The following is a 12,252-nucleotide window of genomic DNA, read 5'->3' as shown; positions in this document are numbered from 1 at the left end:
TAAAATCATTTTTCCTCAAGCCAGATTATCTGTCTTAGGACAGGCTCCCTAGAGGCAGAGCTTGAGGCAGGGATGGGGTTCCCATGAGCTGTGGAGGGTCAGCCCTTTGGGAGAAAGCTCTCAGAGACTGAGGGAAGGAGGGTCGAGGAGGGATGGAACCAGGAAGGATGTGATCAAAGGTGAAGTCTGGCCCCGGCCCCATGGTGGGGGGGGCAGCGGGGGTGTGCCATGGGGATGGTGGGACTGGGCTCTGAAAAGTGGTCCGTCCTTGAGATCAGGGGCTATGTTTTTGTAGCCTGGATCAGACGGGGGCTGCGGGCTCTGGTGGGAGGAGAGAAGAGACTTAACTCCTAGGTTGGCTCTGGCCAGGAGGGAGCTTGGAGAAGCAGAGTAGGCGTGAACTGTTAGCAGCCAACATTCCTAGCAGCCGGGTAATGGGTGTAGAAGCCCAGGAAAGTCCATCTGGGCAAGTGCCCCACAGTGTTTACCACAATATCAGGACAGGGACTTATTATTGTTAAGTAGTTCAGTGTCACTCTTCACCCTACCTGCCTCCCTGGACCCAGATAGGGCCCCAAACCCACCTGCACAAGAAATCAGGGCCCATCACAAAGCTTTTTCTTGGTAGCAGCACAGAGAAGTGGCCAAAGCCTTGACACTGTGTTTTTCTTCCTTTCCATCAGGTGATGGCTCTCCTAGGTAGGGCAGGAGGTCCCAGTGCCATTCTCTGTAAACCAAGCAAGGCAATTGTGGTCAGTACAAAACAGCCCTGGGGGAAGGAATTGAGAAAGGTGTGTGTTGGTTTCCTCTTTTCCAGTTACACAAAGAAGTAACTTTGGCTTTGAAGTTGCAATATCTATGATTTATGGCATTTGGAGAATAGATTCATACTGAATCACTTTTATAGCATCAGAACAGCATGCTTCCTCATTAAGTGGAAAAACAAACTGGAGAGAAGAGACTCCTAGGCCTGGCTCTAGATTTTAGTCTCCCAGATTTTCTTACTGTAATTGAACCTTGAAGCTTTTAAGTGTAAAAAGAAATGGAATGATACAATTTTAAATTCTTATCAGTTCTGATGGGAAATGGTGGCTTTTGTAGAGTGGATGGAAGTGAAATGGGGAAGGAGTATGACAGGAATGAATTTGTCCAGATAAAGAAAAAAGAATAACCGTCTCATGTTAAAACAATTTTTCAACAAAACATTTGGCTCAAAATTTACTTAAATTTATGATGTAGTTCATTTTTAGAATTTTACACACAAAGATTTATGAAATGGGGATCATAGTGTACAAACAGTTTGTAACCTGTGTTTTAATTAATAATGAATATTATAAGTTATACAAATATATATATTTTTCTAAAACACATTTTTAAATGGATAGCCTTCCATTTTATGAATGTGTCATAATGTGTTTAATTGATCTTCTATTGAACATTTAATTTATTTCTGGGGCAGTGACATTTTGATTTTAATCATGCACAGTGCCAAAACAGTATCACAGATAAATAGGCTGGATTCATATTGTTTGGTCACAGGATTTCCTTTGTCATTGAATAAAATTTGTAAAAGTACTTTTGCATTTCAGAACAAATTTACTAAGTGGTTATCTTCTTGATGAAGTGCCTCATGTGATGAAGACCAGTGCTATTTAGAAGCACAATTTTATTTAAAAATTATCCAACAAATACGTACTTCCACAAGCAGAATTTTCCATTCCAAGACTTCTGAGGTAAAGGGGAAATTGGTATAATCCTTACTGCCACAGTAAAATTAAAATCATGCCACAATCAAGTCCTTATACTGAGCAGTTAGTGACTCCTGGAAATTGATTTTTAATTAGAAAAAAACCAACAAATGACATTGAATCACTAGCTTTTTTTGGCATGTCATTCATTACTAAGGAAATATGAGAAATACCACTCAATTTGAAAGTCAAAACAAACCACACCATTGTTCAAGTCCTCTGGTGTTTGAGGGCCTAAGATGTGTCCCAGCTCTGGTGTTCCAGTTGCGGTGTCTTGTAAGTAAGTTCTTGCCTATAAATTGAGTAGGGGGCCACTGCACAATCTCTATGGTCCCTTTTGTTCTAAGAACAGAAATTCTAAGAATAGAAAGTTGCAGAAATTCACACAGAGTTAGGCCCAGAGCCAGGAATATTGCATTCTTATGATTCTGAGCTCTGCAGAACACCTACACACACACACACACACACAGTTACTTTAAAACAAAACGTAAGAGACGTTGATTCCAAAGTCACCTACACCATCAACTAGCTGTCTTAGAGTTCACCTTTGTGTGTCAGTTTTTGCATCTATAAAGTAAGGGGTTAAACTAGAACAGATGGAGAGCCACAGACTTTTAGTGCTGGAAGGTACTGTCAACCTTTAAAACAGAAAGGTAAGCGGTTTAGCCAGCAACGTGGAGGCTATTTGCGAATAGTAGAGGAATTGCAATTTGGGACATGCAAACTATGGCAAACCATGGGCAAGTCCAGAGAACAAAGGGGAGGAACATTTTTTGTTTTGATCAGCACAATCACCCTTCTGTTTTTGTTAATTCTTCTCACACCTCATTTATAGAGGAAAGGAGGAAGCTGGGGGTGGTGTTTAGAAGAGAGGAGAGTTCTGGGTTGTGGTGGCTTCTCATTGGCTGAGTTGCAGCGAATTCTCATTGGCTGGGTCATCACTGGGTGAGGAGAAAGTCTTTCTTCTTTCTGCTGGAGTAGTACCTGCCTGAGCACCTCCCTCTTTAGGGTTTCCTGACTCCATTTTGAATGAGGTTTCCTTTTATTCATGTTCCTAGTCCTTCGTGGAATCAGTGCAATCCTTTCTTTTTCCAAATAGGAAATTGAATGCTAGACGGGGTCGGGGGATACAGAGAATAGGGGTTACAATTCAAGTTTATACCTGGATCGTTTAATATGCACATCCAGTGTGCTTTCACATGATTACGAATCTCACAGCTATTTTGCTCTAAAATTTATGAATTCATGATCATCCAAATGAGAGTTTATACTAAGAGTGAACATGATGACTAGGACCCTATAAATTTGTCATGTTTTGGGCAGGGGGACTGTTGCTCAAAATTGGCAGTCAGCTAACAAGCTTTGAGTGCCCTTTGAACAGAGGTTGTTTTGCTCTTCATCCAGAGAGAATAAATTTAAACCATCATCTATCTTTCTTGAGTCCGTATCTGCCCGTTCTCAGACTCAACCCTGTGGCTAAAAGCATGGCCAAAAATAGTAACACGGAAAAAAACAGATACAAACAAGTAGTAACATGGAGGGGGAGTGGATAAAGCAAATGACTACAGAGCAGACTGTGCTGTTTATTGGAGTCAACTCTTAAAATAGGGACAGGCATAATCTTGTGGACACAATCTTATTTTGAAATAAAGTACTTTCTATTCAAATATCAGCTGGCCTTGGGGCTAATGGTAATGCAGCTTTGCAACTAGTTACTTTGTAGATGACACAGTGTATCAGCAGATTTGCCTGCAACTGTGACCCTGGTGAGGCTAACACTTGCTCCTTCTCTGGGAGGTAAGGCTTCAAGCGAGTCAACTTGCAGACAGTGGTACAGCTTTCCTCAGAGGCTGCCAGGTGGGAGGTGGAGAGGGTTCTCTAATCCCAATCATTTTCTCTGACGTAGATGTTGCTGGGTGAATTAGGTGTTATTAGCAACCAAAGTCAACAGGACAACATAGGGGTGGGGATGTAAGAAATACGTAGCAAGCAGAGAACCAGAAGTCGCTGGGTCATGTAGAAATGCACTCTGGGTTCGGCCCCTGGCCAGGGGGTGGAGCTTCCTTTTCTCCTTGTTTCTTCATCACTGACATAGGCATTGCTGGTTTTGAACATGTTTATTCAAGGGGTGAGAAAGTCGAATTACCCTACACCCCGAGTACTGATTACGGTTGAGTGTGAATTTTCCTCCAACCCACTTAAGGATGGGAAAGGTTAGTTGAGCAGACGATCACACTAGCTACCAAAACCTTCCTAGAGGAAATGGACCACCCCCTTAGTTCTCTATATCATGATGCTATGGCAACATGCCAGAGAGGAGGGATCAGTAAACTTTTTCTGTGAAGAGCTAGTTAGGAAGTATTTTTAGCTTTGCAAGCCACACAGTCTTTGTTGAAACTGTACAACTCTGCTTTGTAGGCTGAGTGCAGCCATAGACAACAAATAAATGAATGAGTGTGTCTGTGTTTCAACAATATTTAATTTACAAAAAGAGGGGCAGGATGAATTTATAGTTTGCCAACCTCTGCCAGAGAACGTAGACCTATCTTATACCTGTTATAGATGTGGGTGGTGCTATTTTCTGCTAGTTATTCATTTAGAAATCTTTGTGTTATCTTTGATTTCTTTTTCTCCTTTATTTTCCACATTTACTCATTAATCAGTGTAATTGATTCTCCCTTCTCAATAGCTTTTCTGTCATCTCCTCCAAGGCCTCTTTTGACCAACTTATCTAAAGCAGGTTCAACCCATCTGTTTCCCATCTCAGCACACTGTTTATTATTTCCTTCATAGCCCTGGCTACAGCATGAAATTATCTCATTTATTTGCTTACTTGTTTATTATTTGTCTCCCACACTGGAATATTCTTGAGGGCAGGTTCTTTGTCTCTATTCTTTACTGCCTGGCACAAGGCAGGTGCTTAGTGAATACTTGCTAAAGAGAAAGGACCCAGGGACTACACTGGGGACGAGTGGTTAAGATTTCACCTTCCAATGCTGGGGGTGTGGGTTTGACCCCTGGTTGGGCAGCTAAGATCCCGACATGCCTCAGGGCCAAAAAACTGAAACATAAAGCAGAAGCAATATTGTAACAAATTCAATAAAGACATTAAAAAAATGGTCTACATCCCCAAAAAAAATCTTTAAAAAAAATTAAGAGAAAGGACCCAGAAAAAGTTCCCTAGCCTCTAATTTCTCCCATTCTGCATTTCATCTTTCATGTGAAATCTAGAGCTATGACATCAGTCAAGGCCCAATAGGAAAAAGCTAACATGCTTAAAATAGAATAAAGAGGGGATTAATACAGGGGCTGTGAAGCCACTATGGAGAACAGTATGGATGTTCCTTAAAAAACTAAAAATAGAGCTACCACATGATCCAACAATCCCACTCCTGGGCATATATCTGGAGAAAACCATAGTTCATAAAGATACATGCAGCCCAATGTTCACTGCAGCACTATTTACAACAGCCAAGACATGGAAGCAACCTAAATGCCCATCGACAGAGGAATGGATAAAGAAGATGTGGTACATATATACAATGGAATATTACTCAGCCATTAAAAAGAATGAAATAATGCCATTTGCAGCAACATGGATGGACCTAGAGATTGTCATACTGAGTGAAGTAAGTCAGACAGAGAAAGACAAATACCATATGATATCGCTTATATGTGGAATCTTAAAAAAGGGTGCAAGTGAATTTATCTACAAAACGGAAATAGAGTCACAGATGTAGAAAACAAACTTATGGTTACCGGGGTGGGGGGGGATAAATTGGGAGATTGGGATTGACATATACACACTATTATATATAAAATAGATAACTAATAAGGACCTACTGTATAGCATAGGGAACCTGGCTCAGTACTCTGTCATGGCCTATATGGGAAAATAATCCAAAAAAAGAGTGGATGTATGTATATGTATAACTGATTCACTTTGCTGTACACCTGATACTAACACAACGTTGTACATCAACTATGCTCCCATAAAAATTAAAGGGGCTGTGAATAAAAGTGTGTGCATGTGACAGAAACAAAAAGGAATAGTGGGGCTGTTAACCGTCCAATAGGTCTGAGATCGCAAGTCAAGGAGTTGTAACAAAAGCCTGAAATGAGAGGGTTCTAGGGAGAGACCCACCATCTCAGTCAGCTTGGGCTGCCATAACAGAATACCAATGACTGACTCAAACAAGAGAAGTTTTTTTCTCACAGTTTGGAGGCTGGGAAGTCTAAGATCAAGGTGCCAGGCACTCAGGTCTCTGGTAGAAGCTGTCTCCTGGTTTGCAGACGGCCGCCTTCTTGCTGTGTCCTCGTGCAGTGGAGACAGAGTAAGCCTTCCCGTATCTCTTCTACAAGAATGCAAATCCCACCCTCCTTGAACCTTAATTTCTTCCTTATTCCAAATACAGTTGCATTGGGGGTTAGAGCTTCAACACACACATTTGTGGGAACACGATTCAGGCCATAACGCCCCCCCATGACCGGACCTGTCCCCTTGGGTCATGCAAGGCAGGCAGCCAGCCAGAGACAACGCCCAGGATGCGAGCAGAGGAAGAAACACCCTCACCTCATTCTCATCCCTTCATCAGCTCTGCTCGGACTGTGAGAACCCAACCATGGCCCAGAACGTGAGGGAGACAACTCATAAAATTTATAGTCAAAAGCCTCCTGGATTTGGAGTGGTACGCAAGACCTCTGGTGCCCCCATCCCTTTGGCCTCTTGGCATCCACTCGTGTTTGTGAAAAAAGTTAGCGTCCCCGTCGCAGAGGACACATGAAGTCCCATCAGTTACTGAATCGTCAAGGGGTGATTTGGCTGAATTGTCAATCAGTCATGCCCATGTCTGGAACTACAGCATTAGTGATCACTGGGGGTTTTCATGCAAGGCAGCATAGGAAAAAAGGAAAAAAAAACATCAGGTGACACCAACTGTAGCTGATCCAGCCCCCACATCTGTAACTGGACTCAGCAGAGTTTGGTAATTAGTGCTTCTTTCCTCTACCACACATTCATCTTATTTGAGGGTCTGTCTCTTGGAGTCATGTTTGTGCTACAGGTTTCCCCTGCTAGCAGAAAGTAGAGCATTCCTGTGAAATCTTTCGTAAACCAAAATGGCATAAAGCGAAGAAGAAGCAATTACCTTAAGGCGTATCTTGCTAATGGATGCACAAAATAAATGGAGTTGAAGCACAGATGCTCACAGACACAGTTCAGAGCTGTGGCCGCTGGACGCTGAGAAACAGTGTGGTTCCCGGGGAAGGGATTTGGTGGAGCCGCTGTCGCTACCTGCAAAACAAATCCTGAATGCTAGTCTTGCTTTTCGCCTTGTTTTGCAAAGGTGAGAATCCCCTCTGGATTTCTTTCGGTTAGCAAAAGCAGACACTAATGTAGGTCTTTCGAAAAAGCAAAGTGGCATAAAGCAAACTTTCAAAAAACGGGATACCTGTACTGTATTCATATATGCAGCAGGAACCATATGGCAACTCAGATTGATACGGAACAAGGTTCTCGGCCTTCCCCAATCAACAGAAATTGACTAGAGGTCAGACCAGAAATTCAGGCAAGGCTTTCCTGGGGCTCCTGCTGCAGCAGGGGGGAGCTAAAACAAGTAACAGATTCCCTTGCTCACTTGCTCCCCGAGGGGGGGCAGCTGGTTCCTTATATGGGGTGAAGGTAGGTAGGGGTGTGTCCAGGGGTCGGGGCTGAGGGGTGGCTTGGGTGTTTTGCCCACCCCTTTGGTGGTGTTGAGTGCGGGGGGCATGCACAGTACCCTGCTTTTGCTCCCAGCTCTTCAGAAGTGGCAGTTGGGGTTTTTTGGGGTCTTTTTGTGTCTTTTGTCCAGAATTTGCCCCAACTGCACATGCATGCCATTATTTTTAGTCCCTTATAGTTTCTTTGTACTTCGTTGCTTGAGGAGATGTTTGTCCAGGTGCCCGCATTGCAGCACTGATGCCAAGGGTCCCAGGTCCCAGCCTGTCTCATTACTGCTCAGGCTCGTGACTGGTCCAAACCACACAGAAGCCAGAAACCAAGAAAGTGTGTTGATGTGGTCCAGCCAGAATGGCCTCTGGGGGCAGAGAACTAGGTTGAGAAAGGTGAGAGAGGGTCTTGAAGGGCAAACAAAAGATCTGGTGTATCATTATGCTCTTGAAACACAAGTCAAATGATTCTTAAAACAAAATCTCACCTGTGATGGCTTTTTATTGCCACAAAATAAAAGCCAAAGGACTTAACATGATACCGAAATCCTCCCACAATCTCTCCTCATCACAGCTTTCCTGCTTTGACTTTCATCTCTTTCACAATCCATGGTGCTATTTGTACCACGCACTTTGTATTTTTGTTCTCCTTTGTAACTCACACCAGGAGGCAATTCTTCCTTGTCTGATCTTAAAACTCAGTTTAAAATTCTGCCCTTCTGGGCTTCCCTGGTGGCGCAGTGGTTGAGAGTCCGCCTGCCGATACAGGGGACACGGGTTCGTGCCCCGGTCCGGGAAGATCCCACATGCCGCGGAGCGGCTGGGCCCGTGAGCCATGGCCGCTGAGCCTGCGCGTCCGGAGCCTGTGCTCCACAACGGGAGAGGCCACAACAGTGAGAGGCCCGTGTACCACAAAAAAAAAATTCTGTCCTTCTGAAGCTGTATATTATAGTTCCTTCTTCTCTTCTCCCTCTGTAGTTATTCCAGTTGTATTATCCTTCTCCTTAATGGAGCCCCTACTGTATTTATGGATTGTGTTAGGGGCATTGACTATATCATCAATTCTTCGAGGAATCCAGCAACATGGCTATGTGGATTCCTTATTACAAATAAAGAAGCTGAGCGCCAGAGTGATCTAGCTGTGACCATCTTACCCACTGAGGATAGCATAACTAGTGATGGAACAACCAGATGTAGGGAGCCTCCTGATGGGACGCATTGTGAGATACAGATCACCTCCCAGGGGGGATTCTTGCTGAAATGTTTAGCTTAAACCTAATCATGTCTTTAGATCTAACACCTAGTTTGTAGGGAATACGGGGAGTTGAGGACCATGGTAAACTAGTACCTGAAGAAACAGTCAGACAAAGGCATGAAATGGGACCTTCTGTGAGACAACTGGTCTCCTTCCAGTCAATGTCAATTTTATGGAAAAAAAGGAAGATGGAGAACTCTTCTAGATGGAGACATAACAGGTATAGAACAACCAAATGCAGTGTGTCATCTTTGACGGGGTCCTTATTTGCCCTAAGTCATAAAGCGTGTAGCAACAGAGTTGTAATTGAAGCTTATCGTTGTCCAAGCTGGTAGAGCAACTGTCTGTGCCCTGCCTGGATCCTCCTGGCACTCAGTGTTCCCATCTCTACCAGCCCTTCTGTGTCAGAGGCTCTCTGCCTGGGGGGAGGGGGCACTCCTGGGGCAGTCCAGAAGGGGTTGGAGAGTTAATGGCCCTGGGAGTAACCCTCAGCCAAGAAAGGAGAAAGTTTGGAGACTAAACAACTCAGCTTCCTCTTTGGGGTGAAAAACTCTGAAGAGCGGTTTCCACCATTTCCCACTGGTCCTGGTGAAATTTATTCCCACTTACTCACAGAATTCATCTCCTCATTAGCACACCCTGAGTGGACTTCCTTCCCGCCCTGACCCACTTCCCCACTGCACAGGCGGCTCTTCCTGAGATCACTTTCCAAATAGACCACAAGCATTCAGCATCCTTTCCTCCAGGCCTGCTTCTGGGGCAGCCCAGTTTAAAACAGGTGTCCAACCTCCTGCTCCTTCCCCCAGACAACAGTGCCACCCTCACCCACCCAGTCCTGTGACACAGTTGGTGGGCAGCTGCACGGCCTAGTTCACAGAAGGGGACTAGGTTTTGCAGGCACCTAAACCCAGAGCCCACCCCCGGCTTCTCCTCTAGCTGATTGCCTGACCTCAGGCAACTGAAACTCTCTGAGCCTCCATATTCTCATGGGCAACATAGGTTAACGATAGGGAAGTTCCTCTATTTACAGGCTTTCAACTTATGAACTCTCATAGGTGCAATGGATCTTGTTCCAGTTGGTGACTTTTCTGGCACTAGGTTTATTGATGAGCTACGAATGTTTACAAAACTAGGTAATAATTGAAGTAACTCACCGTAAGACGCTTGTGATGCTTGAACGAGTTCATTTTGTACTTTTGCATACATGGACTTAGCACAGCCTCCAGGAACGTGATGCACTGGTGAGTCAATGCGTTTCTGAGCCAGTCAGGGAATTACTGTCAAGATGACGTATCCAAATAGAGGACACAGCCTCACGTCCGACAAAAGAGCTGCTGCTCAGTAATAAGAGCCTTTGTGGTCACATGTCTTTCTCTAGAGGAGGTGGAAGCAGTGTTTTCTTCATTTCAGAAATTTCCTTATAGTAGTTGTGCAAAAATGAATAAGACAAATTTCACATCCTGCAGCTTCTTTTTCAAAATATGTTTGCAGTATTCACAATGTGTCACCAGCAGCAGGCTGTACGGGGAGCCCACTTACCACATGCAACCTTGTTCATTTTCCCAGCTTCCTCGTAGCAAATTTTCTTCTTTCATTTCTCTGTCTCATTATCACATCACTGGGGTCATGTCAACCAATCTAGTTCTTTCATGCCATCACTTATGAGAGTTTTCCTCCCCAGATGCTCAGCCTGTGGCTCTCACTTGTTTAACAATCAACTTGATCTTCCTTGCCTCCTTAACACACTGGCATAATTTTTGCAGTTTGAAAAATTGTTTTCCTGTTCATATTATTGATTTCATCTAGTTTTCAACTCTAGTAAGCATCATAGATATAGCGACTAATAATATATTCACAGCTACAAATTAGCTTTCTCTTGATAGCAATTTAGTAATATTACTTAGTGACCTTGTCTGTTTAGCATTTCTTGTTCTTCAACAAATATAGATTATTAAGTTGCTCTTTTTATTTTTAAACTGCCTCCTTTTATTATTTCTCTCCTTTCATTAGGTTATTACCTATATGAACATAATGGTCTCTTACTCTGTGGGTTTACATCTAGACCAGTGCTGTCCAGTAGAAATTTCTAAGGTGATGGGGATGCTCTATGTCTGGGCTCTCCAGTAGGGTAACCACCAGTCACATATGGCTGGTGAGCACTAGAAATGTGGCTAATGTGACTGAGGAACTGAAATTTTCATTTGATTTACTTTTAATTAATTTAAATATAAATCATTCTATGTCACTACCCCATCGGGCAGACTAGATCTAGACTTTGTTTTCGTTTATACACCAGAAATATTTTCCACCTTTGTCTCTATTTTATTTTTTTCTTCAGATATCTGTATCATCTAGCCTACACAACTGTGAACAAAAATATTAGTGGTGTCTGCACAGAAACATATTTAAAAATTATTGATTACTACTACACTCTACTTGAAAAGTTAAGGAAAGGATAGTGGTTCATGAAATTATCTTTGACTAACATATAATAGTTGGTTTGACCAGTCAGCAATCTGTTACCCTGAAATATCATGCCGCCCGCAGAACAGTTTTCAGATGAGGAGAATTGTACATAGAAGCCAACGGCATATTACTCAGCCATTAAAAAGAATGAAGTAATGCCATTTGCAGCAACATGGATGGACCTGGAGATTAAGTCAGACAGAGAAAGACAAATATCATATGATATCGCTTATATGCGGAATTTAAAAAGAATACAAATGAACTTATTTACAAAACAGAAACAGAGTCACAGACTTAGAGAACCAACTTATGGTTACCGGGGCCGGGGTAGGGAAGAACGGGCTGGGGGGAGGGATAGACTGGGAGATTGGGATTGACGTGTACACACTGCTATATTTAAAACAGATCACCAACAAGCACCTAGTGCAGAGCACAGGGAACTCTGCTCAATACTCTGTAATGACCTACATGGGGAAAGAATTTGAAAAGAATAGATACATGTTAAAAAAAGAAAAAGAAGAAGCCAGGGCGTATTCAGCTTGCCCCTAGGTAAAGTTGTGAAACAGGTTAAGTATTTTTGAGTCACCTCTTGTCTGCTTTCTCCCCTCCTCTCAGAGCCTCCTTTCCCTAAGGGGCCCAGAGTCATCCTGTTTCTCCAGCCGACCATTTGCCGTGTCCCCTCCACCCCCTCACTCTGGACATCACCGCGCGCCCCTCGAATCACTCACTTACGCGAAATGCTCAGAATGGACAGGCTTCGTTGTCTCCTCCTGAAAGTGTGTGTCCACTGGAGCCACCCGGCGCTGCGGCAGGGAGGACAGGCCTGCAGCAGAAATGGTGCTCTGGGTTCTCAGCCACGTGCAGTGACCTGGGTCTGAGCAAGTCACATCACCCCGTGTCCTCAGCTATAACGTGGGGATAATAACAGTCCCTAGTCCATGGAGTTAATGTGAATATTAAATAAAACACCATACGCAGAAGTGTTTAGTCTAGTGCTGGGTACACAGTAATTATCAAATAAGTGGGTTGGTGGTGGTGGGTTTTGTTTTTGTTTTGTTTTAGGGGAAAATGGCTTAT

At 43.5% G+C, this 12,252-nt stretch overlaps 1 long non-coding RNA gene across 1 annotated transcript; it reads right to left on the bottom strand.

Moving 5' to 3' along the window:
- Positions 1-600: 600 nt before the first annotated feature.
- LOC309800837 lies at positions 601-9,963 on the bottom strand. The gene is made up of 3 exons (XR_014293504.1): positions 9,864-9,963; positions 6,896-7,041; positions 601-727 (listed from the first exon to the last, which is right to left on the bottom strand). It is a non-coding gene; the product is annotated as an uncharacterized lncRNA (long non-coding RNA).
- Between the last annotated feature and the right edge of the window lie 2,289 nt (positions 9,964-12,252).

This window comes from Mesoplodon mirus (assembly GCF_964341445.2).
Source record: "Mesoplodon mirus genome assembly, chromosome: 3".
In the NCBI taxonomy this organism is placed as follows: Eukaryota; Metazoa; Chordata; class Mammalia; order Artiodactyla; family Ziphiidae; genus Mesoplodon; species Mesoplodon mirus.
This window is presented reverse-complemented; position numbering and strand designations above follow the sequence as displayed.